Below are 25,615 nucleotides of genomic sequence, written 5' to 3'. Positions count from 1 at the left end.
GGAGTACAACTGCTCCCAGGCCTTCGAGAGCGCGGGAAGCGGAGCGTGCAGAGGGCAGAGCCCAGGCCTCAAAGCACGTTCACCCCAGGGAAAAGGAGGTTTCACTTCCACACCCGGCAGCCAACAGGGTCAACAGCTTTGGTTCTGCAGACGTAAGCAGAGCGCTTATCGCGAGCGAGGGAAACTACGATCTTCCCTGTCTTTGCCTGGCGTACCGGCAGAGCTGGCAAGTGCTCAAGAACCCTCTGCCAAGCAAGGGTGAAATCACTGTAGAGCTACGACCCTAAATTTGTACCCGCTGATGGGACGGATACCTGTCGCTTCCTTTGCTAGGAGGAAAAAGCGCGTTATGGGACCTGCGGGGCACGGGAATCCCTCTTTCCCCACCAAATGCCTTCTCCGTTTTCAAGGCGCCCAGAGCTCCTGGAAGCTAGCAAGCTACTGAGCACGGGCCGCACTGCAGCCACTGCTTCGTAGAGCCTTCCTAGTCCGCAGCGCACACAGCGAAACAGAACCGAAACTCTTCTACCGCGCAACGCTCCGTTAGCTGCGGGCCACGCGTGCCCACGCAGGCGCTCTGGGCCGCTCGTCTGACGCACGGTAACGTCACTGCGATCCGCAGCCTCTAACCCTCGTGTTATGATGAGGAAGACGCGAGGAGGGACGAACGCCGCGTATCTAACCCAAAAAACACGCGAGATCCGATTTCCAGGAGGACTCGGCCCCCTCAGCTGCCCGTCACCGCACCTGCAGAGCCAGGAACCGAGCCCCGGGCTGCGGGTTCGTTCGCGCAGCCACGATGCCGACACCCGGACACGGGCGGCGCTCAGCTCACCTCCTCCAGGTTCCGGCGCACGCCCTCCAGGAGCTGGGAGCTGTCTAGATCCCGCACCGCCTCCCGCGCTTCCTGCATATCTTGGCGCCACTGCTGCTTTGCAGCTTTCAGCGCCGCGTGCCTCTTCCTCATGGAGAGGGTGTGGCGCACCAGGAACTCCTTGGCGTTCCTGATGAAGATCCCTTCCGCAGAGATGTAGCTCCTGACGCTAGGCGAGAGAGAGACGGGCATGCCCCTGGCTTTGCGCTGGCTGTGCCGTCCTGCAAGCCTCACGCAGCCCCCTCCCCAAAACCGGAGGGCCAGCTCAACGCGCGTAAACCCCAGCAAAAACATTTGCTTGCAAAACCAAAGCGACAACGTTTTCCAGAAGCGGCTGCCATGCAGATACTCACTGATCAAACTGGAAGGCGCTGTTCTCATGGCTTTGCGAGGGCGGGGAAGCAGGCTCTCTGGGCGAGCGCTGAGGAGTTGAAGCATTTCAAAAACTAAGGAATACGTATGGGAGACGGAACCCCAGGATCCCATTAGGAGCAAAAATTTGGAATGACATCATCGTGGCATCGCCCAGATCCCAGACCAGTGCCGGGGGTGTTCTTTATCTGACTCGTGAAAAGGAACACAGGCATTTCCATCCCTGACTCAAGTCCTGCCTTGGACTCCAAGGGCGCTCAAGGATCCGACAACTCCTTCCCCCCCCCCCCCCCCCCCAACAGACAGGACTCAACAATTACTGCTAAACGCGTCGACGTCCCCTGGCAAAGAAAACGCGTCGCTGCATCTCAACCGGCTTCACGCAGAAGGAACAAAAGCTGGGCTTTTCAAGGCAGTTACGGCCTCCGATCCCACAGGGAAGCACCTTTACGGTCCGCGTTACTCACAGCTTGAAGACTTTCTCTCAGGTCTTCAACGTGGAGCTCGGCTTTCCTTCTCGGAGATTCCACGCTTCCTTCTGCCTCCAGCTCTTTCAAAGTCTCCTGTTTGCTCCTGACAGCTGCCTCCAGCTCACTGCCCCGAGAAAAGGCAACAGCGGCAGCGCTTGATTAGACCGGTAATCCATCTGCAGCCGCGTCCAAAGCGACCTCCAGTTTCCAGGAGGGAAAGGGCCGCAGACGTGCAAGACGCCACCAGTATCGGCTCTGCGGGGCGACGTCGGACGTAGCCCCCGGCTGGGCAGGGAAACGTCGCTTCGCGCCCTCACCCAGAGCCTCAGCTACCCTCAGGAGAATCTTTTCTCCGCATTTCAGTGCCCCTCTCCGAGCATCTTATTAAGCTCACAAGACAGACGGGGAGAAGACAGACCAATTAACCTGGCAAGCAGGGGCAAAGTTACACAGCGAGTTACTAATAGATGTGGAAACAGCCCCCGGGACCTCCACGCCCTCGACACGCAGTAAAACCACCGTCAGGGTTCTGAAGGAGCACGGCCCAACACGCAAGAGGCTCAGAGGTGAGGGAGAGACCCAGGCGAGGTCAGAGAGGTTTCCGTTAGGAGCACAGGGGACATTTTTTGCACGAGATCAAATTTCTCCTCCACGCACCTGATGCGTTTCTGCAGCCTCTGGCTGCGGGTCTGCAACAAGTCCACCTGGGCCTCCAGCTCAGCTTTCTGGTCCCGGAGCTCCTCAAGGGACCTACGCAGCTGCCGGAGGGACTCAAGGAGGCTGGCGTGCTCCTTCCTGTTCTCCTCCAGGCGGAGCTGAGAAGCTAAAGCAGCTTCCTAGAAGAAAACCAAAACAATCCCTCACAGTCCTTTCCCCAAAACCAAAAGGAAAGGCGCTCAGTGGCTCGCCACTCGCGCAGTTCGCAGGAGGTCCCGGAGCTACGAATGCACGTGCCAGTCCTGGAAGAAGAGGGCTGTCTCTTCTTTTTGGGAAGCAGCTCAGAGCTAATCAACCTCCCGGCAAGATGGCGCTCCCGGCTGAGGCAGGGAGGGATTTTCATACTCACAATTCAGAAGCAACAGTTTGCTTTTTTAAAGCCGTAGTTCCAACGTGCTCCCCTCAGCCCCAAAAGGAGGGCAGCACGGCACCTCTCCGGAGCTAAGACATACATACATCTCTTTCTAGCTCAGTCCGTCTGTCTTCATCCAGCAGCTGCTGCCTTTTCTTTCTCAGAGACTCCTCCTAGGTCCAGATGAGAAAGTAGGCGAGTGTCAGAGCGAGGAGACGGCCGACGCCGAGCAGCACTTGAAGTACCGGGGTCAGGCCTGAGTCTCAAGACCATTTCAAGACACCCGAGGACTCTTGTCAGTGCTGCTTTATTCCCCCTCCTGCGCTCAAGATCCCCTGCCTCTCTTTGACTTCAAGCTGGGAACGTTTGCGTTCCCGTGGGAAGAACGGCCCTTCCTGCTCAGCTGCGAGGGCACTCAAGGCACGCAGCCGCTTCTGCGGGATCTTGCTTTTCTGAAACCTCTGCTTGCCTCCGGCATTTCTCCGCCTTTTTACTTCTCACTCCAGCGCCGCTTGGAAAGGAAGGGCTGACCGAAGCAAGGCTACCTACAGCCCTGGGCACAGGCCAGCACTTAGAGACCTGGCAGGCGAGAGCATCAGCCGGTGATCTTTGCCAGCTCCACAGGAGCATTTGGGGTGCTTCCCTCTCCCACCCTGCTGCCCAAGATCCAGCAACGCTCATTGCCTTTTCACGGCAGCAGGGAGAAGAGGAGGTAGATCGGGAAGGGACTGACTAAAATCCAAAGTTACGCTGAGCAGGACGCGCTGCCTCGAAAGGCTTTTATGGTCCCTCTGCCACTTACTGCCTCCCAAAGCCCCGACAAAGCCAGAGCGCTGGCTGTCGCTGCAAACATCAGTCACGAGGACCGCTTAGCCCTGCTCCGCCTCGTGATGGAAGCTTCACCTGTAGCTTGGATGGCAGCACAAGCCCTGGCTGAGCGCTTCCGAAAGTCCCCCCCCGAGGGAGCAGCCAGAGGAGCAGCACGGGCTAGGAGACCTCCGCGAGCCCACCAGGGCTGACTCACCTGGCTGAGGAGCTGCGCTGATCTGGCTTCGACGTCCCTCATGCGCATTTCAAGCTCCATTTCCGAATCCTGGAGTTCTCTTTCCTGCAGGGAGATGCCGAGTCAAAGAGAGAACGGCACGAGTTCCTCACTCGCCGGGCAGAGCTCTGCCACCAGGAGGAGCAAGGAAAACTGGGGAGGTGTGACGCGCCGCTTGCGTCGCCCTGGGCTGGCACGCACACGGAGGTGTCACCACGCCCAGGCCGTCCCCAGGCAGCCAAGTCACAGCAACCTAAGGCAAAGGGTTCTCCTCACCTTCTCCCCGTGCCTGTGCTGCAGCGCAGCCAGCCGCTCGTCCAGCTCCGCCTGCAGAGCCTTCACCTCCGCCGCGTGGAGCTGCTGGAGGCGCGCCTTCTTACTTCGCAGGCCTTCGAACAGCTCTGCCTTTTGCTTCCGCTCCTGTTTGTCGCAAAACCCAAAGAAGGAAAGCGTCTGAGTGAAGCAGAGGTTCTCCAGCAAGGCCACGGGAACCCACGGGACGCGCGCCCTCTGGAAAGCCAGCCCGTCCCACAGCAGCTCCCGAGCAAACGCCAGTCAGCAAATTAACACCGCTTGCTTACAGGGACAACGCTGTCAAGGGAGCGGCTCAAGAAAGAAGGAGCCACCCATGAAACTAAGGTTTTGTCACGCGCTGCCGACTGTATAGTCAAAAACGGGAGGCAGAAGGCTTTCCAGAACAGGCACCTGCAAAAACGTGAACGAGCTTCGCTTGTACCAAAGTCCACAAAGGCACGTGGAAGGGGCCTGCCCAGAGACTATTTGGACAGCTGATCCTTACAACCCCAGCCTAAATTCATTTTACGTTATGGCAACAGTTCTGCTAGAAGAAAGGAGACTTCCAGCTCTAGGAGCGGCCGAGACAGGCGGGCCTGGCAAGCAGCAGTGCCAGCCCAGGCGCAGCCCAACTGAGCAACTCGCTGCTCTCCCCCCGCAGTACCTCCTCCTCGTACTGGTCCTGAATCCGTGCTAGGACCTCCTGGTGCTCCTCTCTCATCCTCTCCATTTTCCTCTCGTGCTCGTCTTCCACTTGCCGGCGTTTCTCTCTCATAAGCTCGCCGAGCTGCGGGGGTAACACGGACAGATATTTCCCCGACCTGCGGCGCTGCGCTCCGGTGGCCCCCCAGCGATCAGCCTCTCGCACGAGCAGAGGGACCGAGGCTCCGAGCACCTTGCGAGGGGCATCAGGCTGTGGCCGGGGCAGCGCAAAGCCAGCGCCCTGGCGAGGCGAGATGCTGCAGGGGCGTCCTTTCCCCGAAGGCGCCGGTCACCCCTGGGCAGGGGACGCGGCCCCTCGGGCCTCACCACGCGCCCAAGGAGAGAGGGTGAAGAACCCTCAACAATCCGAGATGAGTACTCGCCTCGCGTTCGTATTCGGTTACTCGAAAGGCTTTTTGCTGCACTTTCTGCTCCGCTCGCTGCAAGTCGTCACGCAGCCGAGCCTCCTTGCTCCTCTGTGCCTCTGCTATCTGGGTTCGCAGGCTGGAAATGACCTGCCATGAAAGCCGCCCACGGAGACTTGTCACCCTTCTGACAAGATCCATTTAGGGCCCTCCTACAGAGAGCAAGCACCGCGGCAAGGACCAGCGCGTGCAGCCTCACCGCCCCCGACTTGGAGCACGTCCAAATGCTGAGCCAGACCAGGCCCGCATTTAGGAAGCGGGAAAAATTTAACGACGCCCTCCCTGGCCACCTTTGATGGCAGCGTGGGGGAGCAAAACAACCAGTTTACTTTCTGAGGACACCACGTTTTACCTTACGATGCTTCTCTTCTGCTGCGGATTTCACCTGCTGGAGTTCAGCTGCAAACTGTTTCTCCAGCTCTTCTGCTGCCTACGGGAACAGGAGCAAGACAGGCTGCTGGAAAACCTCTATTTGTGGGGACGTGCTGCGCAAGACGCATTTGCAATTAGCACCTCTCCGTCAGCATCAAAAAAGCGCACGGTAACCCCCTTTCAGGCCGGACTGTACACGAGGTGCCTTCACTCTCGCTGAGCTTTCCCTCCCGAGCGGGAGGGTGCTTCTCCCTCCCTCCTCCGCAGATCTCAGCCGCGCTGGGCTGGACGGACTACAGACCGCCTCCGTGCAGGAACCCCCCAAGCTCTCCGGAGGACTACAGCGGCAGCCGAAGCGGTAGTCCGAGCGGATAAAATGGCTCGGTTTAGCTCGGCAGAGACACGCGGCGATCCTTCTTTTCGTCAGATGCAATGTGGCCATTGAAGTAAGTGCTATTTAATCACCATGGTAATAAAAATTGGGGGAGTACTCCTCCCCACCTCCGTCACGCCTCTAACAGCATGCCTAACATCTTTCCTTTAGGTTTCAAGGCAGCCGTTATTAAAGTGCGTGCAGGCGTTGTTTAACCTCAACACTTGAGCGTCGCGACGCCAGCCAGGTCAGCACGAACAGCACGGCTCTGACCCTAGCTGGCAATAAACACCTCACCTTCTTCTTCTTTTCCCTGTCTAATCTCTCCTTGAGCTCACGCAGGACTTGCTCCTTCTCTTGTTCCAGCCCCACCATCTCCTTCTGCCGAGCTTCCTCCATTTCCAGCTTCATTTTCTCCAAAGCGAGCTGGTGCTGCTTCTCCAGGCTCTCCTTCTCCATCACCTGCAGGGACTCCCACTCTTCTCTTAGTTTCTGCAGCGCGACCTCTTGCTCTGCCCTGCCGGGTTTGCGACAAGAACACAGACAGAGGCAAGTCAGGATTCGGTCCTTTACCGCCGGCCTCCGTTTCGGAACCAGAGCTGACAGAAGACACAGCTAGAGGACAGGACACGCAAGCCAGAAGGAACCAGGAACCACAGCACACAGATCCACAAGCGCGGATCCAAAGCTCAGGCCTTGGAAATAAACAGCAAAGCAGTCGGGTGCAGACATATCCGTCAGCTAAGAAAAAAAAAGAAAGAGGAAAATAGAAGTTTGCCAGCGGCTGCCTTTTCTGCCTCCTCCGGCGGTTTTAACAGGCCTTAACCGCCGTTAGACGGAGACGTCCGCTCAAGGCAAGCCACGCTGCCGAGCGCGGCCGTCCTTGCAGATGCCACCTCTTTCATTTCCAGGCCCCAGGGCTGCGCCTGGTCCAACATTACAGCAGCACCTCTCTCAGGGCACTTCTGCACCGTACGTCTACTTAGCAAAACTGGATCAGCTCCCAGGCGGCAATAAGGTCCCTCCGTTTTACCTCCTTTCGACACGCGGCTCCCCGGCACGTGCAGCGTCACGGCTGGGGCCTCGCGCTCACGGCCGAGGCAGGCGACCGGCCACGGGAGGCTCGGGCGGGCTAGCACCTCCGCTTTGAGCGGCTGCCGGTGGCATGCAAGGCGCTTCCCTCCCAGACCAGCAGAGTTTGGGTCCCCAGGGATGGCAGCAAAAAACTTGTCACCTTATCTTCTCCTTCTCTGCCTCCGTCTCCGAGGCGATTCTGGCTCGCAGCTTTGAGAGTCTCTCAGTTTCTTCCTTTCTGACACGCAGCTCTTCCTCCTCAGAAGCCTTTGCCAAATCTTCTTTTAGAGTCCTGAGAGATGAGCAGCTGGGGAAAAAAAAAAAAAAAAGAAAAAAAGAAAAAAAAAAAAGAGGTTCAGGAGGCTTTAATGTCTTCCAACCACCTCCCCAAGGCCTATAGATCAGCCGCTGCTCCCACTCGCTCTGCCCGCCCAGGCGACGCGTTGCCAGGGCTCCAGACCATTCATTCTCTTCCCCACCTTCCGAACCTGGCTGCTGGCACGGGAGACGCAGCCCCCAAGCACCAAACTTCCGTGGCAGGCTTTTAAAATGCACTCTATCATCAGAGGTGGCACTTGGGGTTTTTTCCCAGGTAAATGAAATCAGCTCCTATTAAATGAAAGCCACGGGGCCCGGATGCTTTACTGCATCTGTAAGCTTCCTATTTCCATGAGACACCCTTTCTGCTACTGCTTTAGTACCGCATAGACCTTTTTCCCTTTCTGTGTCTTCCCTCGCACCCAAGTCAGCATTCCCGTGACATTTCATGCCAAGATACTGTTTCTGGCTGGCTCGGCCTGCTAAGAACATAAGTATCAAGGCCACCTGAAATAAAAGACAAGCCTTGAGAGAAGAATCCCCCCAGGGAGAGGACACGGCTCCCAGTGCCGTTCTGCTCCCTGCGTTGCTACGAGACCCGCGTGCACTGGCTGGCTTTCACGCAGGCATCCGTGCCCCGTTCCTTCAAGTCTCGTTTGGAAGCGCCTCTGTAAAACGTACCGCGCCAGAGGTTCAGGCAGCTCCTCTGGGGTAACCTCACCTCCTCTAAGGCTCCCATTGCCAGTCCCGTTACCAGCATTTCACCCAGGATTTGAACGCCTGCCGGGCGGCAAAGCTCCACGCGCCCAGCTGGGAGCTCTTCCCAGGTTAACCGTAAGAGGCAGGCTCAGAGCTCTGAAAGCTGCACGTGTATGGCATCAGAGCTCCTCTTGCAGGACAGGGGAAGATGCTCTCTTGCCTGCGCTGGAGAGCGCTTTCCTGCGGCAGACCGTGCTCTCCACGCATCTGCCTTGAGCATTTGCGGCGCCGACAGCAGACCCCTGCTCATTTCAAGGTGCGCAGACCCTCGCGCGCAGGGCTGTCCGTGCCGGGCAGGGAGCCCCGCGCTCCTCCTCCCCAAAAGCCTCGTTCTTGCCTCCTTCGCCCACAACTCCGCAAAGCAGCCCCGCTGCCAGGGTGGTGGCCCATACCGGCACAAGCCTGCAGCCGCCGGCAACGAAAGCGCAGCTAGGAAAGGCTCGTAGGAGAAAGCGGGGAGGTGGAGTAAAAGAGGAACGTACCTGAGGGATATTTCTTTCTGCTGATGAAGCTTCTGAGCTTCCTCCTCCTCCTGCTGCCTCATCTCCTCCCGGAATTGCCGAATTTTCTCCTTTGCTTGCAATAAACGCATTTTCTCTCGCTCCAGCTCCAGCTCCAGCTCCTCGACTATTCCCTCCAGGGATTCTTCACTAGGCTGGTTCAAGGACTGCCCGTGTTTGATTTCCTTCTTGCGGCGCCTGCCGAAAAGAGAAAGCTCCTTTAGGCAAAAGGGTGACAGAAAACCGAGTAACACGAAAGGAACAGCCACATCCCCCCACGCAGTATCGACTCCAAACCCAAAACCTCAGAGCCACCTACGGCAGAAGCTTCACCGTCGGCAAAGGGAAGGGACGAGCAGAAGCCCCACCAGCCATCAGACCATCAGTTTAGCACAGCAACAGGCCGCAGGCTTTTGCGGGGAACCTGGGCTCGACCGTCCTGCGCTCTGACCTTAGTCTCTCAAAGCGACCCACGTTCCCAGCGACCGTAAGAGCGGGGTGAGGTGCTGGGGTTTTGTTGCTCCCCCGCAACCTCGGCACCGCTCAGCGAGCCAAGGCAGGAGGCTGCGCGAAAGCGTTTGCCAAAGGAGGACGAACGCTTGCAGCCTCGTTGGCGACGCTGGCAAGGAGGAGGCTTTCCCAGGCACAGAGCAGACCGCTCTGTCTCCGTACCACGGAGTCCTGCGCCACAGCCCCCAGGGCTGAGCCGCTCTTCGCGCGCTCCCCAGCGCAGACCGTTCACACAGCTGCTCCGATTTGCGCAGGGAGGGAGACGTTCGCGCTCTGCTGTGCCCACCAGACCGCATCTCCTGGCATGCTGACTTCAGACACCACGAAGGGCAACAAAAGGACAAGAGCTGTTACGCTTACAACACCGGGGACTTAACTGAAGCCCTTACGCCTTCCGTGGGGCAGCGAGCTCCTCCAGACTGCTGGGGCTACCCAGCGATCCCTCCTCCGCCTCCCGGGCCACAGCCTCCTCCTCCCGACTGGCATTTTCTAAAGCAAAACACTTCTCTTCTGACGTTTCCCAAGCACTTTGCTCCCTCGCGCTTTGCGGCGCAGAAGAGGCAACAGAAGACCGGATTAGCACAGATCAGATGCTAGCGGCTGCCGCAGGTAGACGAGGCGGAGGGAAGAGGGGACGGGCAGGCGGCGCGGACGGGCACCGAGCCATGCCTGCCAACGGGACCCCTTTGGCCACCGCGGGGCTGCCAAAGGCACCGCAAAGCTCCAAACCGTCCCCACCGCCTCGAGGCCTGCCGGGCTAACAGGCAGCCGCGGCTCTCACGGCTGTCGGTCTCAGAATGCCGAACCCCCTGCCCTGGATTAGCCCCCTCTCTTTCCGAGTCCTTGGAGCATCTCCCCAAGACAAGTCAGCCCCGCGAGCAGTACTCTCGCTGTTGTCCGAGTTACAGACGGGAACATTGGCAGGCATGTTTACACCTCCAGTCCTACTTCATCTCAGGATAACAGAGCAGAGAGGCAACAAAGCAAGCACGAGCCAGCTTTACAGGCCGAGAGAAAGAGAGGCTGCACAGCTGGGAAGCAGGTACCAAGCGATAAGGAGACAGCTCCTGCGGGCAGAGCACGTTTTCGGGGACCTTCCCGCGAACAGCTCCTCTACGAACAAGGCTGCAGATCCCAAGGGCGTGCAGCCAGTCGTTAAGATGGACTGCAGCTTCTTCTGTTCACAAGTTTTCCTGGCACGGGTAACAGCTCCTCGGTTCCCGGCGCCCCAGAGGATGTGTAACTCTGCGCGGAGGCTAAGAGTTTTGACACGATTCATCTATAAACGCCACACGCTGCAGCTCTCGGAGAGGGAGGGAGGGGCTCGAGGGAGCACGGAGCTCACGGCTCAGCACAGCATTTCAACTGTTTTAAACGAGTGGCCACAAACAGGCTGAAAAGAGCTCCCCAGACAGCCTAACTAAGGGCCTGGAACCAGCGTTGCTCTCGGCGTAACAGCCAGCGCGCTCGAGCGAGTCGTCCGTGTACCAGGACGTAAAATAGCTTAATGCTCACAGCTGGTCAAGCAGTGACTTGCTCTGGGCCACCTCTGTGGAAGGAAGAGGACGACAACCGTTCACACTGCAGCTGGACCCTCCTGCCAGCAGCGACAGGCACCGGGCTGGCCCTGGGAGCCTTCAGCTGCAGGCTCTGCCCAGCGGAGAGCCGGCAGCCCAGCAGGACCAGCGCCGGCCGAGACGGGGGCTGCCTCAGAACCAGAAAGGTCTCTCGTCGGGCAGCCGCCCGCGGCCAAGTCTTCCACGGTTCAACGCCGCAGGGCACAAGACACAAGGTTAACAGGTTCAGAGCATCCCGGCAGGAGCGTGACTTTCAGAGCCTTAGAGAAAAGCCAGAGAGCTGTAAGGGAAACAGAAGCCAGCTCCACATCTGGGGCAGTCTCGAGGAAACGAAAGGCAGGCGGATTTGCTGCCTACCCAGCCAGAAGCCGAAACAAAGCTGCAATCCGCTGCGACAGTCCCGAGGAGGTGGCAGGAGGAGCGAGAGGGAGAGACCCCGCGAGAAGCGGCAGCGTCTCAGGGCGTTCTACGGGGACGCCTGCACGGGTTACAGGGAGCAGAGCAGAGCAGGGGCAGACAAGACGGGAAAGCCACCCGGAGCTAGAGCTGGCTACACCTCCTCTCTTGCTCTGGCTGTTTGTACCATACCTCTCAGCAGCTTTTCTTCTTTGGCTTTGCTCTTCCTCTATACTGGCTTCGCTTTGCTCTTCTTCCTCTTCTCCCAGCTCCCGGGCCTGCAGGTAAAAGCAAACAGCGTGGAGTTTGCTGGCTCCTTCGCCATCGAAGCCTCTCAGGACCCGGCGGCGGTTCTGCTAAGGGCAGCGCCGCTCTGGTCCAGCCCATCGGCGCCGAGCAAGCAGCGCCCGCGGGCTGCTGCGGAGCGCCCAGCCGAAGGGGCCAGCCTCCTCTCCCGCAGGCAGCCACGGGTCTCAGCGCGTCGCGGGAGCGGTTCCAGCAGCGCAGCCGAGAGGCCGGGGAGCTCGGCTCTCCGGGCTGCGCTGGGTTACGGGCTGGGGCTCGCGTTTTCAAGGCGGAAGATGAACTCCCTGCCGGCACTCTAGACACAGGCTGGGTTTTTTCCCTGAGGATCGTCTTGGACACGTGAGTAACACTAAACGCCCTGAAAAGCGTGGGACGACAAAAAAAAAAAATCTCCTAAACCAAACAGGAACGTCACACGCACGGAAGCGTGCCGGGGCCATAAAGCGATAGATGTATTGGCCGCGACCGGAACGGCACAGGACTCAGTCCTGCCCGGCACCCCGGACCTCGGGCAGATCGCGACGAGCGGCGCGCGCGCGCAGTCGCACCTCCCCAGGGATTTCTGACCGCTCGCTCCGGAACGCGTCACGTCGGGTGCCGCCAAGGAAGCCAGCCCCCTCGGGAACGCACCCTGAGCCACTACGGTTGGCTTACTTATGACGTAGTAAATACTTGAAATACAAACAGCAAATATTCGGATACGAACTAGCCAGCTGCTCCTTCTCCCACCTGCCAGCTCCGGGCACCTCCGTCCCCGCAGCAGGCGCACGCAAGCGCGCACCGCGCCGTTCGCCTGGGGAGGGGAAGAGCTTCCCTCCTCGAGCTGCCGGCCCCGGCTGACCGAGCCGTAAGGGCTCGCCCTCCCTGCGGAGGCTTCTGGCCCCCAGAAGAGCGGCCCGTCGGGACGCTCTTGGGGACCACAGCAACAGCAGGTGGGCTCAGCCCGCGCCACGCGGGAGAGTACCGTGGAGCAGGGTCAAAATAAGGCAGGATTAAACCAGCAGTAATTTCTGCAAGCGTCCAGCGGAGCAAAGAGCAGAAGGATTCCCTGCAAGCGCTGTCACCTTCCGTCACATCAGCCTGGTCAGAGCTCGCCCAGGCGGCTCCCCCTCCCAGCCTCCCTCCTGCCCCCTGGAAAACGATGACTTCAGTTCTCCAGAACCGAGGAGCTCGGCAAACGTCTCCTGGCTCAAAACAGGCTCTGTAACTGCTGCCTGCGAAAGGAGAGAAGCCAGGCAAATGGAGAATGAGAGCTCCCTGGGAACGGGGATAACCAGGCCCCGGGGAACGCTGCTGAGCCCAGGCACGGGCCAGCGCTGCTCTCCTGCCCAGCGCCCCTTCCCGGGAGGGCGGCCCCTCGCCAGGAACCGCGGGCTGCGGGAACCTCTGGGCACATTCGAGGAGGCGAAGACGGCACCTGCCCGCGGGGACCGAGGGCTGGTTTTAAGCCTTGCCTGTGAAATTACCGCCCCTCCTGCTGCCTCAGCATCCCCAGCAGTCCCAGTACCGCAAACAGCCTAGCGTGCCGTCCTGCCCAGACGCCCGGCTGCACGCCACCCAGGAAGTCTCGCACGCCCGCAATACAAAGCCGGTCTTGCGGCCACAGGAGAGCAGGATGACAGCTCGCAGGCCGTCTCCTCCCCCTGCACAGCGCCGTGCCCAAGGGACCTCAGCAGGAGGATCTCCACGACCTCCAGCACGCACCAGCTTAGATGCGCCCCTCGCAAGCCGGCTCTGCTAAAGGGTGCGTCGCTTGCGCAGCTACCTGCGCCTCGCCTCCGCGGAGAAAACAAGAGCGCTGCTCTAATCCCTGCCCTGCCGCAGGCAGGGCGCTGAACGCGCCGCTTCTGCTTGCCTCTGCAAAGCCGTTCTGCCGACACCACCGTCCTGCCATTAGTACGCCACAATACAGTATTCTACCCCGGCTATTCACAGCTCCGTCCCCGAGCACATATACAGCACTTACCTTGCACGTGGGGCGGTCCAGAACAGGAGACAGAACCCCCGCGTCCAGTACCTGCTCCAAAAGCCGACTCTGGAAAGCCAGGTCCTAAAGAAGGAAGCAGAAAAGGATCCGTGTCTGATGAGCACGCACGGGTTTTACCCGAGATCCTGACAGGTTAGGCCAAAATCCTGACACGGCTGGGCCTCCACGCTCACCGCCCTGCTGACAGCCAGCCTTCTGCAGCACTGGGCATCTGAACATCAGAACGGTTTACAGGACACGGGAGATGGCTACACAAAGACTCGGCCCCACGTCCAAGCAGAGGTCCTGTCCGTACTGCAGGCAGGCAGACGGACGGACGGACGGCTCTGTTGGCGGCTTGAGCAGCAGCAGCGAGTGGGGCCGGCCCGTGCCACAGCCGTAAGGTCACCGCTTCGCAGCCGAGGAGCGGGGCAGGCGGACTGCACGAGGTGGGGACAGCATTACCCGGCTGCACGTTCCCAGAGGAACGCGAAGCCCACGGACAGGGGACAAGGAGCTTCCAGTGACTCACCATCGGCTGCAGCAGCTCCCGGTCCGAGCGGTTGGAAACTTGCAAGTCCTCCCCACCGCCGCTGCTCTCCGATGCCTTTGAAAGCTGAAAGGAGACGTGCGTTACAGCCCGTACGTGCCTCACCCCCGCAGCTTCACCTAGGCCTTTCCAGCGAGGTGACAACTGATCTTGGGAAGACAAATCTGGCCGCTCTAACGCAGGGAAGAAAAGGCGATTGAATATCCCAGGAAAAACACTAAGGGTGTGACCCCGAGACAAGCACAAAAACGCCACTTCACAGAGACAAAGCGCAGAGATGGAGATGGGACTGGGGAGGGCAGAGAAGCGCTCTTCAAACATCCCTGCTAACGGGCACTTGCTCACTGTCCTCTGCTCCTTCCGCGTGGACCTCTGCACCACAACCCCATGCACCCACGTACCCGGCAATACTGGGCACACAAAAAGACTGCTCTCCCGGCAAGTTTACCTCAGTTACTAGAACATCCCAGAATAATTTCTTTAGCTGGCAGAACCCTATTTCAGGGACTGATACAGACAAAACGTTTGTTAACGCTACCCGTTAACGAGTGCCGTGGCTCGCTACGGCCGTTCCCAGCCACGCTCTCCCGTGAACACAGCGGCCGTTCCTCCCCTGTCACCGGCCACCCCTGCGCTGGTGTTTCACGGAGGTCTTTGTTTCCTGGGAACCAGCGGCACGGCTTCCCGCGCATACATCTCCGCGGTAACGCACAAGTGTGTCGCGCAACCTTTATTTACAGGGACGGCTCCCTTTCACACGTCTCCATCTGGTGAAGAAGCCTCGCGTGGTGACTTCCCACCACACGAAGGACCCCCTTGGCTCCCGGTGTTTACCCGGAGCTGCGCCTGTACAGAAGGCAGAGCACGAAACCTCCCGAGCTCAAGCGCTGCGGCGGGGGATCGCTTCTGCTGCCGTGGGACCCTCTCCCCAGGCACCCAGAGGCGCTTCCAGACCTGTTCCTCCTCGTGCCCCCTCCAGCAGCGTCCCAAAGCCCTTCTGCATTTTAGAGCAGAGTCTCACGAGTCTGCGGCAGCTATTCCACCACAGGGATTCAGAAGGCAAGAGAGCCGGGCTCAGGCCAGAGCGAACCCCACCGGCAGCCAGGCAAACCAGGCTGCCCAGAAGAGGCCCTCTCTCCCAGAGCACGCTCCACATAGACCTCACGCCTCGAGGAGTTCTCCGGCGCCTGACGGGGGGTTCGTTTTCAGTGCCTTCTCCCCACTTAACTCCAGAAAAGCCCACTGAGGGGGGCAGCATTTCTTTCCGTCTCTCCTCCCTCTCTCCCAGAGCCTCCCGCCACCTGCAACACAGCCTCCGCTCTCGCCCAGCGTCCTCGCGTCTCCGCAGGTCACTACAACCACACGCTGCTTTTCTTTGAACGCAGGTATTCGACCCCGACCCACGGGCTACGCGAAGCCGGTTTTTTCGTCGCTTCACCCCATCGCTGCTCAGATTTCCTCCCCTGCAGGGCTCGCTACGCAAACCCTTCCCTCCCCTCCCTTTTGCAAGGAAGCCGGAGAAGGGCTTGGGCTGCGGCTCGCTCGCAGGAACGCTTTGCTGCTGCCATCTCACGGCGCTACAAGCGAATTCTATTTTCCAGCGGGGCACTAATACGTTGTCAGGACTAAGATATTGCCCACGAGGGTTAACGGAGCCTGGCTGCTGGCCGGCAATTGCCGGTTCATAATAGATTCCTGAAGCCCTGCCGCGGCACCGAAGTGCCAAGAGAGCTCTTTGTGGCTGGACACGTTAACCTTTCGGTGACGAACTGGACCCTGACAGACGGCTCGCCGTTTGGAGAGGAGAGAGGCAGGCCTTTCTTTTTCACCTCTGCTTTCGCATAAGCCTTGGCAGTTTCTGCCCAGCACCGCGAGTGGGTTCTCCGGCAAAGCCCTTTACAGCTTAATTGTCATATGCTGCGAAGAGCATAAAGGAAATACCATAAAACGCTTTAAAAGAAATTAATTTGCCTTTCAGGTACCGGAACAGAGTTTTCAAAGCGGCGAGGAAGGATTAACGTCAGCGCAAACAGTCGGGCCAAGCCACCAGAGCCGCTCGCGACGCGCTTCCCATTGCGCCCTTGTCATCTTCAGCCGGATCGCGGCTAAGAGAGCGCAGGCAGAGCGCGCGCCCGTGGGGAAAGCGGAACGCCTGCGTACCGCACTCATTGCTGGCGCTCCGTCTGAGCCGTGGAATTCATCAGCAGCGCAAAGAGAACAGGTTTTAGGTTGCCACGGAGAAGCGGCCACGCGCGGGCCACGTGGAAGCTTCTGAGATTCTCGCGGGACCGAGCGACAGCGCGAGAATGGCGTTGCCAGAGTACGTTCCCAGCTTATCCATCGCACCTATGTGGCTCTAAGTCCCGCTCTTTCTTCGTTCGGCAAGAAACAAAGCCCCACGCTGTGCAAAGACGCCGTCCCCTCCAGTCCCATCTCCCAGACGGCAAGCATTCTCCTTCAAGCCCAAACCCGCCTTCGACGCCCACGCCGGTGTCCCCTGCGGACTGCACCTGGCTCCTCGTACGCCCCCCTCACCCCCCCAGCCCTGCCCCGGGTTGTGCCTGCCCATAAACGAGAGGCGAAACCTCGGGCCCCCCTCCTGCGCCCTCGCCCCCCAGCCCAGGCGCTGCCTGGGCGGCGCCGCGGCTCCTCTCCTGCCCGCCCCACATCGCCCACGTTCCTACCTCAGTGTCCGAGATGCCTCCCAGGGCGCCGACGTCCACGTGCAGGTTTTTGAACAGTCTTGCTGTCCCACGGAGACTCTAAGGGTATTAAAAACGAGATGGCCAACACTGAGTTCCCTCTGCAACCCCCCAGGCTACGCAGGAGGAACTGGGGGTTCCTGATCAGCGAAGTACGGCAGCAGAGCCGTAGCAGCACGCCAAGGCAATACGCCTACGGCCAGTTCACAGGACCGCGCAACGCTTTGGGACGGAAGGGACCATCTGGTCCAGCCCCCCTGCAATGGGCAGGGACACCTTCAACCCCATCAGCTTGCTCAGAGCCCCATCCAGCCTGGCATCTATTCCTTTCAGAAATACATGGTGGCAGATCCTGGTTCACAGGGAGCACAAGGAGAAAACAGGGTTAGACGCTTTTTGGTGCCCAAACAGCACCCAGGGGAAGTTCAGCACAAACGGAGGCCCAGAGTCAAACGGCACAGCCACGGTCAATCAGCTGCTCCCGGGGAGCGGCGCAGCTTTTCACTCCGAGGCCTCACGCGCTACGGTCACCGACAGGCGTTGAGAGCCAAGGCGCGCAAACTACCTCGTCCTCGCTTGCCTCCTCTTCGTTTCTCCCTTTATCTACGGCCGCTGTGTTCAGGGAACTCTTCTCTTCACAGACCAAGCCCAGCAACTTCTTGGTCTGGCTGGTGGGCTTACAGCTCTCTGCAGGCTGCGAAGACAAAAAGAAAGGGAGGTGAGAGGACAGCCGAGGAGAAAGGGGAGATGCAAACCCACCGCGACGCCGGCCGGCAGCGGGGTTACGCCGCTGCCCTCGCTCTGCTGGAGCCACGTCCAGTCGGGAGGCGACGCGTTCTTTACCAGGCCAGGCTTTCCTTACGCCAGAGGGGCTCCTGTCCCATAGGAGCACGTCTGCAAAACCCGCCTGCGCCTCAAAACGCTGCTTCGTAATAAAACAAAATGTCTGAAGTCCCCAGGCTTCCCTCAGCGAGGGGAACACCTTCAGCCGAGGTGCCGAGCTGTAACGTTTCCCACACCTATTGTTTTGTTTTCCTTTAAAAGATCACATTGTTACCAGTCGACTGGTTGGTTGGTTGGTTGGTTGACCCAAAGGTCACTTTCTATAAACGATCACGCGACAGGATTGCAAGTCTTACGTTCATCCAGAAAACTCTTCTGTACATTTGCTTATTCTCAGCCAAGAGTTGAGCGAAGCTATTATTTAGTAGATTACGTTACCTGTACCATATGCTTCATTGGGACACAAATTAAGGCTCTACAAAAAAACTGAACTTAACGGACTTTTTTCCCCCAACAGTAATTGAAACAATTCTGTCTTTAAATCTGCTAAACGTAGCAGAAGAAAGCTCACCACAAATTTAGCACTGGGGTCCCTAGAAACAGCAAAAGAAACAAAAAACAGAGTAGGGAAGTGGCTTTTCAACAGACAAAAGTATCCCAAAACCGACGAGAGGTCACAAATACTGTCATTTAAGCTTCGAAGCGCCGCCACGCCTGCGACCTCGTGCAGAGCGCGCTTTCCAGGGCCCGCTCCCCGAGAAGCTGCGGCCTTACCCGCGTTCCTCCTCTGGCCGCGAGGCTGGAGTCCGCCGAGCTGCCCGCGTCCGAGTTGAGGGAGGCGCGGAGGCCGCCGGCCGGGGAGGCCGCGAGGCCACGCAGCGGAGCGAGGTTCCCCAGGGGCGCCTGGACGGGTGCCAGCAGGGTGCCTGCGGACTGGAGCGTGCAGAAGGGACTCGCTGACAGGAGAGCACAGGCGCACGGGCTTACGCTCCTGACTTCAGAAAGGGAGAAACCGCTCCCCCGGGCGAACGCTGTCTGCTGACGCTGAACCCACCACCGCTGAAGAACTGCCTGTGAGACCCCGCGCCCAGCAGTCCCACCCACGAGATGCATAAGGAACAGCGGTTTGATTTACTCGCGCGTTTCGTCCTCCAAAGACCCATCTGAATACAGCGATTCACTCGACAGCAGCGAGGCGATTCGGAAAATCCGCGGGCATCACCCCAAAACCAAAGCGAGGGCAGGACGGCCGCCACGGGAGCCGACGCAGCTGCGCGTACCCCCTCGCAGCACCCTCTGGGAGGGCTCTTACCAACTCGCACCCCAGGCAAACCGGGCAGCTTCGCCTCCGTTTGCCCTGCGACTCCGCACGGCGTGAAACCGTGAAGCAGAAACCACTCCGATGGCAAGGAGCCTCCTACTCTCCACAAGCTGCAACTACCGCCTCCTCGCAGACCGAAACCCAGGCTGCTTCCTCACCTTGCACCAGCAGAAAAGGCACGAGCAGTGCAAAGCAGCTCTGCTGCAGCAGTAAGGGGCTCCTGAACACACCTCTCCCTTTCAAAGCGCAGCAAGAGCCCCGGGAGCCCTCCAGCACCCCCACCTCTGCGCGACGCACGCCCGACATCGCCAGTTATCCTCACCCAGCAACGGGGTCCTTCTGTGGGGCTTCGCGGAACTGCCCGCCCCAGCAGCCTCGCCCTGCCGCACACCGCACAGCTTACGCTAGAAGCACACCTACGCCAGGATTTTTTTCGTAGCGTGCCAGCACGGCCGCGGGCTGTTGCTTCAGCGGCGCACGCGTGCGTTCAGAAATCACAGCTCCTGCACTCTGCGCCCATACGAGATTACAGACTGCAAACAGAGTTAATTCACCCGCACGCCGAGGGATGGGGAGAGGGAGCCGATATACGCCGATCCTCCTTCCGCCAAGTCAGCGCCACAGCAACGGCAACAGAAGAAATCACACCTTCTGGGCTTGACTAATTATTTTCTATAGATGGCCATCAACTACACGTACGGAGCAGAGGGTGTGAGCTGTCCTTCAGCAAAGATAAACTCACTTCCACCGGGCTGATTACAACCTTCAGGATAACCCGCAGTTTATCTGGTATTTATAGTCCGAGTCCCTATCAGCTAACCGGGCGCCACCCCGCGCTGGTCATTAGAAACCCGAGCTAGCCATTTGGCGGAGCCGCAGCGGGCCGCCAGCAGCAGCAGAGCAAAGCGGTTCATTAACATCACACACGGCGACCTTTCCGTTCATTTTTTTCTTCAGAACGGGAGAGTGGCTAAGTTTGATTAAATTGAAGCAATTACTCATGGACAAAGACAAAACGGCCTGGAACGTTCTTCCCAGGGAAGGGCAGGATCCTGCGATAGGCAACAGGGGGAAAAAGTTTGGGCAAAACAGAGCAAAAGGGTCCAGCTATTCCCAGAGGGAGCAGCGTGGGTTTGTGAAAGGCAGGTCCTGCTTGACTGACCTGGTCTCCTACGACAAGGTGGCCCGCTCAGTGGAGGAGGGAAAGGCTGCGGGTGCCGTCTGCCTGCACTTTAGTAAAGCCTTTGGCACCCTTTCCCACAGCATTCTCCTGGAGAAACTGGCTGCTCCCAGCTTGGACGGGCGTACTCTTTGCTGGGTAAGAAACCGGCTGGATGGCCAAGCCCAGAGAGTGGCGGTGAATGGAGTTAAACCCAGTTGGTGGGCGGTCACCAGGGGTGATCCCCAGGGCCGAGTACTGGGGCCCATTCTGTTTAATATCTTTATCAATGACCTGGACGAGGGGATGGAGGGCACCCTCAGTCAGTTTGCAGGGGACACCCAGTCGGGCGGGAGCGTCGATCTGCCGGAGGGCAGGGAGGCCCTGCAGAGGGCCCTGGCCAGGCTGGGGCGATGGGCCCAGGCCACGGGGTGAGGGGCAGCAAGGCTCAGGGCCGGGTCCTGCACTGGGGGCACAGCAACCCCAGGCACCGCTGCAGGCGTGGGGAGGAGCGGCTGGGAGCTGCCCGGCGGGAAAGGGCCTGGGGGCGCTGGTCGACAGCCGCTGAACATGAGCCAGCAGCGTGCCCAGGCGGCCAAGAGGGCCAGTGGCATCCTGGCTTGTGTCAGGAACGGCGTGGCCAGCAGGAGCAGGGCAGGGATGGTGCCCCTGTGCTGGGCACTGGGGAGGCCGCCCCTCGAATGCCGTGCTCAGCGCTGGGCCCCTCACCCCAAGGCGGCCATGGAGGGGCTGGAGCGTGGCCAGAGCAGGGCAGCGAGGCTGGGGCAGGGGCTGGAGCACAAGGCTTCAGAGCTTCTCTGGGCACCCTGTGCCAGTGCCTCACCACCCTCACAGTAAAGAATTTCTTCTTATATATAATCTAAATCTGCCCTCTTTCAGTTTACAGCCATTACCCCCTGTCCCGTCATGGCATGCCCTCGGAAAAAGCCCCTCTCCAGCCTTCTTGCAGGCCCCCTTCGGGCACCGGGAGGCTGCTACAAGGTCCCCCCGCAGCCTTCTCTCCTCCAGGCTGAACCACCCCAACTCTCAGCCTGTCCTCACAGCAGAGGTGCTCCAGCCCCCGATCGCCTTCACCTCCTAAGACAACAACAGCAGCAGCCCAGGGACCAAACTGCGCTCAGACAAGTCGGTACTGCGCCCACCTGCCAACCAACGGCCTGCAGCCGCTGGGACTGCTCCTGCCCTCGTCTGGGAAAGCTCAAACACTTTTTCCCATTTTTCTTTCCTTTGAGAGGGAAGAGAGCCCCTTTCTCGAGGTACTGGCCACGGCGGCAGGAGAGCTGACCGCAACTTACGGTTTCTTATCACCTTAACCAACTCAATCACTCCGGGACTTGAGATTCAGCAAGCTAAATTAAGCTAAAAATAGCTGAATAAGCTATTCCCCCCCAGTTTAGAGCGTGGGACCTCCAGGGAAAAGACTGACTTTGTAGCGTGCTTACTACACAGAGTCTCAGAGCCAAAACGAAGGATGATTTTGTATTTCACGTTGCCATCCCGCTTGAGTTACCGCCCATCACTTGGTTTTGGGTTCAGAAGGCACTTCGCGTCCTTGCAAAACTAAAACAAGGTGCGAGTTGTGCAGCGTTTGCCACGCAAGGAAGGCCTCGAACAAAGGCTCTTTCAAGCTACCTCCTGAGCTTTAGGAAAACCACTAAAACTAACGCCACATCTGCTTACGTGGCCTCCAGCAGGATGGTTTTGCCCATTTTCCCCTGAAAATTACCTTGGAAGCAAAACTTCACCCCTCAGGTCTCCAGAAACGCTTACAACGGAAGGGCCGTCACAAAGGACCTCATTCCCACCTGCTCCTTCACCTTCTCCTCTATTTTGCCCTAACTCCCTGCAGCTTCTCTGGTCTGGGCCATCTCCCCCTCAGCTCTAGCATCGCAGGGCTGCGGCACCCCCGCGCCAGGCGCGTCCTTCGAAAGCCAAGCTCGCCAGCTTCTGTGGGTTCGCGACCCCACTTCTGTGGGATTTTCATCCCACTCGCAACCTTACTGAACAGGATCCCTTGCCAGGGGGTCGCTGTTCCCATCCCGAAGCAGCAAGAGCACGGGGTCAGCCCCTAATTCACAGCCCCGCGTTCATCCTCCGCCCAGCCCGCTCCTCCTCCCCGGGAGCACTGCAAGCAGCAGAGCCTACTCACGGTGGGTTGCTTCAGCAACTGCTTCTCCTTCTTGTCTGCCTCCTCTTTCTTTTCTTTCTTCTTCTCTTTCTTTTTCAAGCTGCCGCGTGCCAGCAGCTTCTCTCGCTCCTGAACGACAAGCTCCCTGTAGCGATCGTCGCAGGGGTGGTCCCACGTGGACTGGCCGTTGGCAAAGTTGAAGTAATAGATATCGCCGGTGATATCCTGGCTGCGTGGCAAAAACAGCGTGAAGAGCGAGCCCGGTACTTCCCCGCCCGCAGGAACGCCCCCTGTTGTGGCATTAGCCCCCCGGCCAGCCGGTCCCCTGCCCACGCGGGCAGCCCAGAGCAGGGGAAGGGCAGGGAGGCCAGGAGCCTCCGAGGGCAGCTGCCGACAGAGCTCTCACCAGGGCTTCCACTCGGGTGGCAACGGGGCCACGATGCCTTCCCTGGCCAGCCAGATCAGCTCCGGCTCCTTCTCGGGGTCGATGCCGATCTCCCGTGCAAAGTCGTGGATTTCTAGGAAAACGGAAGAGGGACCTGTGGCGACGGTCTACACCGGGCACTACACAATAAAGGCAACCTCCTCGGCTAAAGCAACGGGCGCACGGGGAAACCCCGATCCCGAGAGGAAGCTGCTCAAAGCTGCTGAGACAGCCCTGGGTCAGCAAGCACGTCCTGCCAGGCCGGTAAAGCAGGGAGGAAGACTGGCAAACGGCATTTATCTTCGCAACCAGACAGCTAATTTTTCAGCTCCGCCTTCTACAAAATCCCATTTATCCTGCCCTCTCCCCCCACGCTCTCCCCGATTCCCGTTTTCTCAATACGCCCAGGAGCGGCTCGCGCGCTTGAATCCCTCGTCGCGGCTCCCGGGAGGCCAGGCATCGGTTACCTTGCTCGCTGGGAATGTACGTCTCGTCGTAGTCTTCTTCCAGGATGAGCTGGTCCCCGATGCGCACCATCGATCCCGCCATGGCTCCCGGCACCTGGCAGCACGGAGGAGTAAGGCAGATCACAACGATCGAACGCGCGCCGGCAGAAATAAAGCTTCCTCGTCGCCCGGCGCGTGGCAGAGCCCCGCGGGGTCCTCGGCACCGGGGCGGTGCAGGGGAGCCAGGGGCTGCCGAGGGCGGGTGCAGACGGGAAGGGCAAAGAGCGAAGGCGGCCAGAACTGATGGATTCTGGTCAAGGCGGGAGGACACGGCTCAAAGCGAACGAAGAGCGCAAAGAGAGGAGAAATGGCACGTTATTTCCACGCGCGTTTCCCCCCCTTCCCTACAAAGGGTAGAAGCTGCTGGAACTGGGTTTTGCTTCAGGCTTTGTTCATTTGGCAACGAGGAGATGGAGCCCACCTGCGCGCCGCTGGGATACACCTGCACAGCCAGCAGCCCTCCGCTCTGCGGTTCGGCACCCTCCCAAGGACGGAAAACACGCAAGAGGGCAGAGCTCTCCGCTCTGCTTACGGCGAAGCCGAATCAAAGCCCTTCCGCGCGCGCCGCGCGGGGGCCGCGGGAAGAGGGAGCGGAGCTGAAGCGGCACAGGAGTCACAATCGGAGCCCCCCGGCTTTTAGGCTCCTGCAGAGGAGATGAGCGCTTGCTTTGGGGACTTTTTAAACAGGCCAAACATAAGGCGAAACGAGAAAGGGAGAAGACGTGTTTCCCAGAGCGCAGCCCAGCTTTTCGAGGGCAGTCCCTGGGCTGAACCCGCGCTGCCCAGGGACGAGGCAGCTTCCCGCCGCAGCCGGCTCGCCCCGGCCCCTCTCGCCTTCCCAGGGGACCTTTCGGAAGCTCTCAAAGGATCCTAATTCAACGTGTCCCACCTCCGGAGCTTCGCTATTTAGCTCAAAGACGGCGGGCGGCCCTGCGCAGCTGAGCCCTTACACCCCGTTCACCACGGGCTGAGGCAGGCGCAAGTCAGTTTCCCCAGCCCAGCCGCCCCCGCCGCGGCTCGGCACCGCCACCTTAGCCTCACGCAGGCCAGGTGGCCCAGCAGGCTCCCAGCACGAGGAGCGGCAGGAGCGGGGACAGGGCCTTCCCGTCCAGTCCCGCCGCGCAAACCCAGCGCAAGGACGAGCTCAGGCCAGCTTTCACCCCGAAACCCCCCAAATGCTCAACGCACGCCTCTGCTTTCCTCGTCAGCCTCAGGGGTGGCCGGGGGCCGCCCCTCGCCTTCCCCTCCGCTGCGGCCCCTTTCCTCGCCCCTGGAACTGCGTGTGCACCTCACCCCGAGGGGGTCTGCACCCCGGGGGGGCGGGCGGAGAGGCCGCACTCCGGCGAAGGGGCCGCACTCCGGCGGGGGGGGGGGGGGGGCCGCACCGCACCCCGGGGCGGGCGGGGGGGGGGGGGTCCGCACCGCACCCCGGGGCGGGCGGAGGGGGGGGGGGTCCGCACCGCACCCCGGGGCGGGCGGAGGGGGGGGGGGGGTCCGCACCGCACCCCGGGGCGGGCGGAGGGGGGGGCCGCACCGCACCCCGGGGCGGGCGGAGGGGGGGGGGGGCCGCACCGCACCCCGGGGCGGGCGGAGGAGGGGGGGGGGGCCGCACCGCACCCCGGGGCGGGCGGAGGGGGGGGGGGCCGCACCGCACCCCGGGGCGGGCGGAGGGGGGGGGGCCGCACCGCACCCCGGGGCGGGCGGAGGGGGGGGGGGGGGGCCGCACCGCACCCCGGGGCGGGCGGAGGGGGGGGGGCCGCACCGCACCTCGGGGCGGGCGGAGGGGGGGGGGGGGGCCGCACCGCACCCCGGGGCGGGCGGAGGGGGGGGGGGGGCCGCACCGCACCCCGGGGCGGGCGGAGGGGGGGGGGGGGGGGCCGCACCGCACCCCGGGGCGGGCGGAGGGGGGGGGGGCCGCACCGCACCCCGGGGCGGGGCGGAGGGGGGGGGGGGCCGCACCGCACCCCGGGGCGGGCGGAGGGGGGGGGGGGGCCGCACCGCACCCCGGGGCGGGCGGAGGGGGGGGGCCGCACCGCACCTCGGGGCGGGCGGAGGGGGGGGGCCGCACCGCACCCCGGGGCGGGCGGAGGGGGGGGGGGGGCCGCACCGCACCCCGGGGCGGGCGGAGGGGGGGGGGGGGCCGCACCGCACCCCGGGGCGGGCGGAGGGGGGGGGGCCGCACCGCACCCCGGGGCGGGCGGGGGGGCCACCCGCAATTAAAGCGCTCGCGCGGCTGCGGCCCCGCCGGCCCGAAGCCGAGCGAGGAAGAGAAACAGCTTTGAGTAACAGGACAGAAAGTAAAAAAAAAGGCGAAGAAGCCCCTTCTCACCCGTTCCGCCGCTGCGGAGGCGCAGGCAGCTGAAGCCGCGGAGCGCACGCACAGCCGGGACCCGGCGCTCCGGGGGAGGGGAAGCCGAGGCGGGGCGGCGCACTGCAGGCTGCCGGCCTCCTCCTCCGACTGCCGGGCCCGGGGCCGGGCCCCGGAGCCGGAGGAGGAGCCGCCGCCGCCGCCGCCGCCGGAGGCTACCCGCCGCCGTTTAACCGTTTCCGGCTCGCGGCGCCCTTAGCAACGGCAGGTCCCACCCCCGCCTCCGCGCTATTGGGCGGCGGGGTAACGGTCGG

At 60.9% G+C, this 25,615-nt stretch overlaps 1 pseudogene across 1 annotated transcript in view; it reads right to left on the bottom strand.

Annotated features, from left to right (window-relative positions):
• Positions 1–25,532, bottom strand: part of LOC148052828 (centrosomal protein of 164 kDa-like) — a 33,895-nt pseudogene extending 8,363 nt beyond the window's left edge. Inside the window, exons 1-23 of the transcript XR_015709136.1 lie at positions 25,323–25,532; positions 22,955–23,048; positions 22,470–22,581; positions 22,085–22,292; positions 18,209–18,367; positions 17,217–17,345; positions 16,634–16,711; positions 13,932–14,015; positions 13,400–13,483; positions 11,320–11,405; positions 8,627–8,842; positions 7,228–7,374; positions 6,291–6,510; positions 5,601–5,678; positions 5,207–5,338; positions 4,786–4,908; positions 4,104–4,247; positions 3,810–3,893; positions 2,890–2,958; positions 2,374–2,552; positions 1,714–1,840; positions 1,228–1,295; positions 836–1,043 (exon numbers count right to left, since the gene is read on the bottom strand). The product of XR_015709136.1 is annotated as a centrosomal protein of 164 kDa-like (transcript). The remainder of the gene's footprint in view (positions 1–835; positions 1,044–1,227; positions 1,296–1,713; positions 1,841–2,373; positions 2,553–2,889; positions 2,959–3,809; positions 3,894–4,103; positions 4,248–4,785; positions 4,909–5,206; positions 5,339–5,600; positions 5,679–6,290; positions 6,511–7,227; positions 7,375–8,626; positions 8,843–11,319; positions 11,406–13,399; positions 13,484–13,931; positions 14,016–16,633; positions 16,712–17,216; positions 17,346–18,208; positions 18,368–22,084; positions 22,293–22,469; positions 22,582–22,954; positions 23,049–25,322) is intronic.
• Between the last annotated feature and the right edge of the window lie 83 nt (positions 25,533–25,615).

This window comes from Nipponia nippon, unplaced genomic scaffold (assembly GCF_047370975.1).
Source record: "Nipponia nippon isolate SJK-2023a ecotype South Korea unplaced genomic scaffold, ASM4737097v1 scaffold_43, whole genome shotgun sequence".
NCBI classification, from domain to species: Eukaryota; Metazoa; Chordata; class Aves; order Pelecaniformes; family Threskiornithidae; genus Nipponia; species Nipponia nippon.
This window is presented reverse-complemented; position numbering and strand designations above follow the sequence as displayed.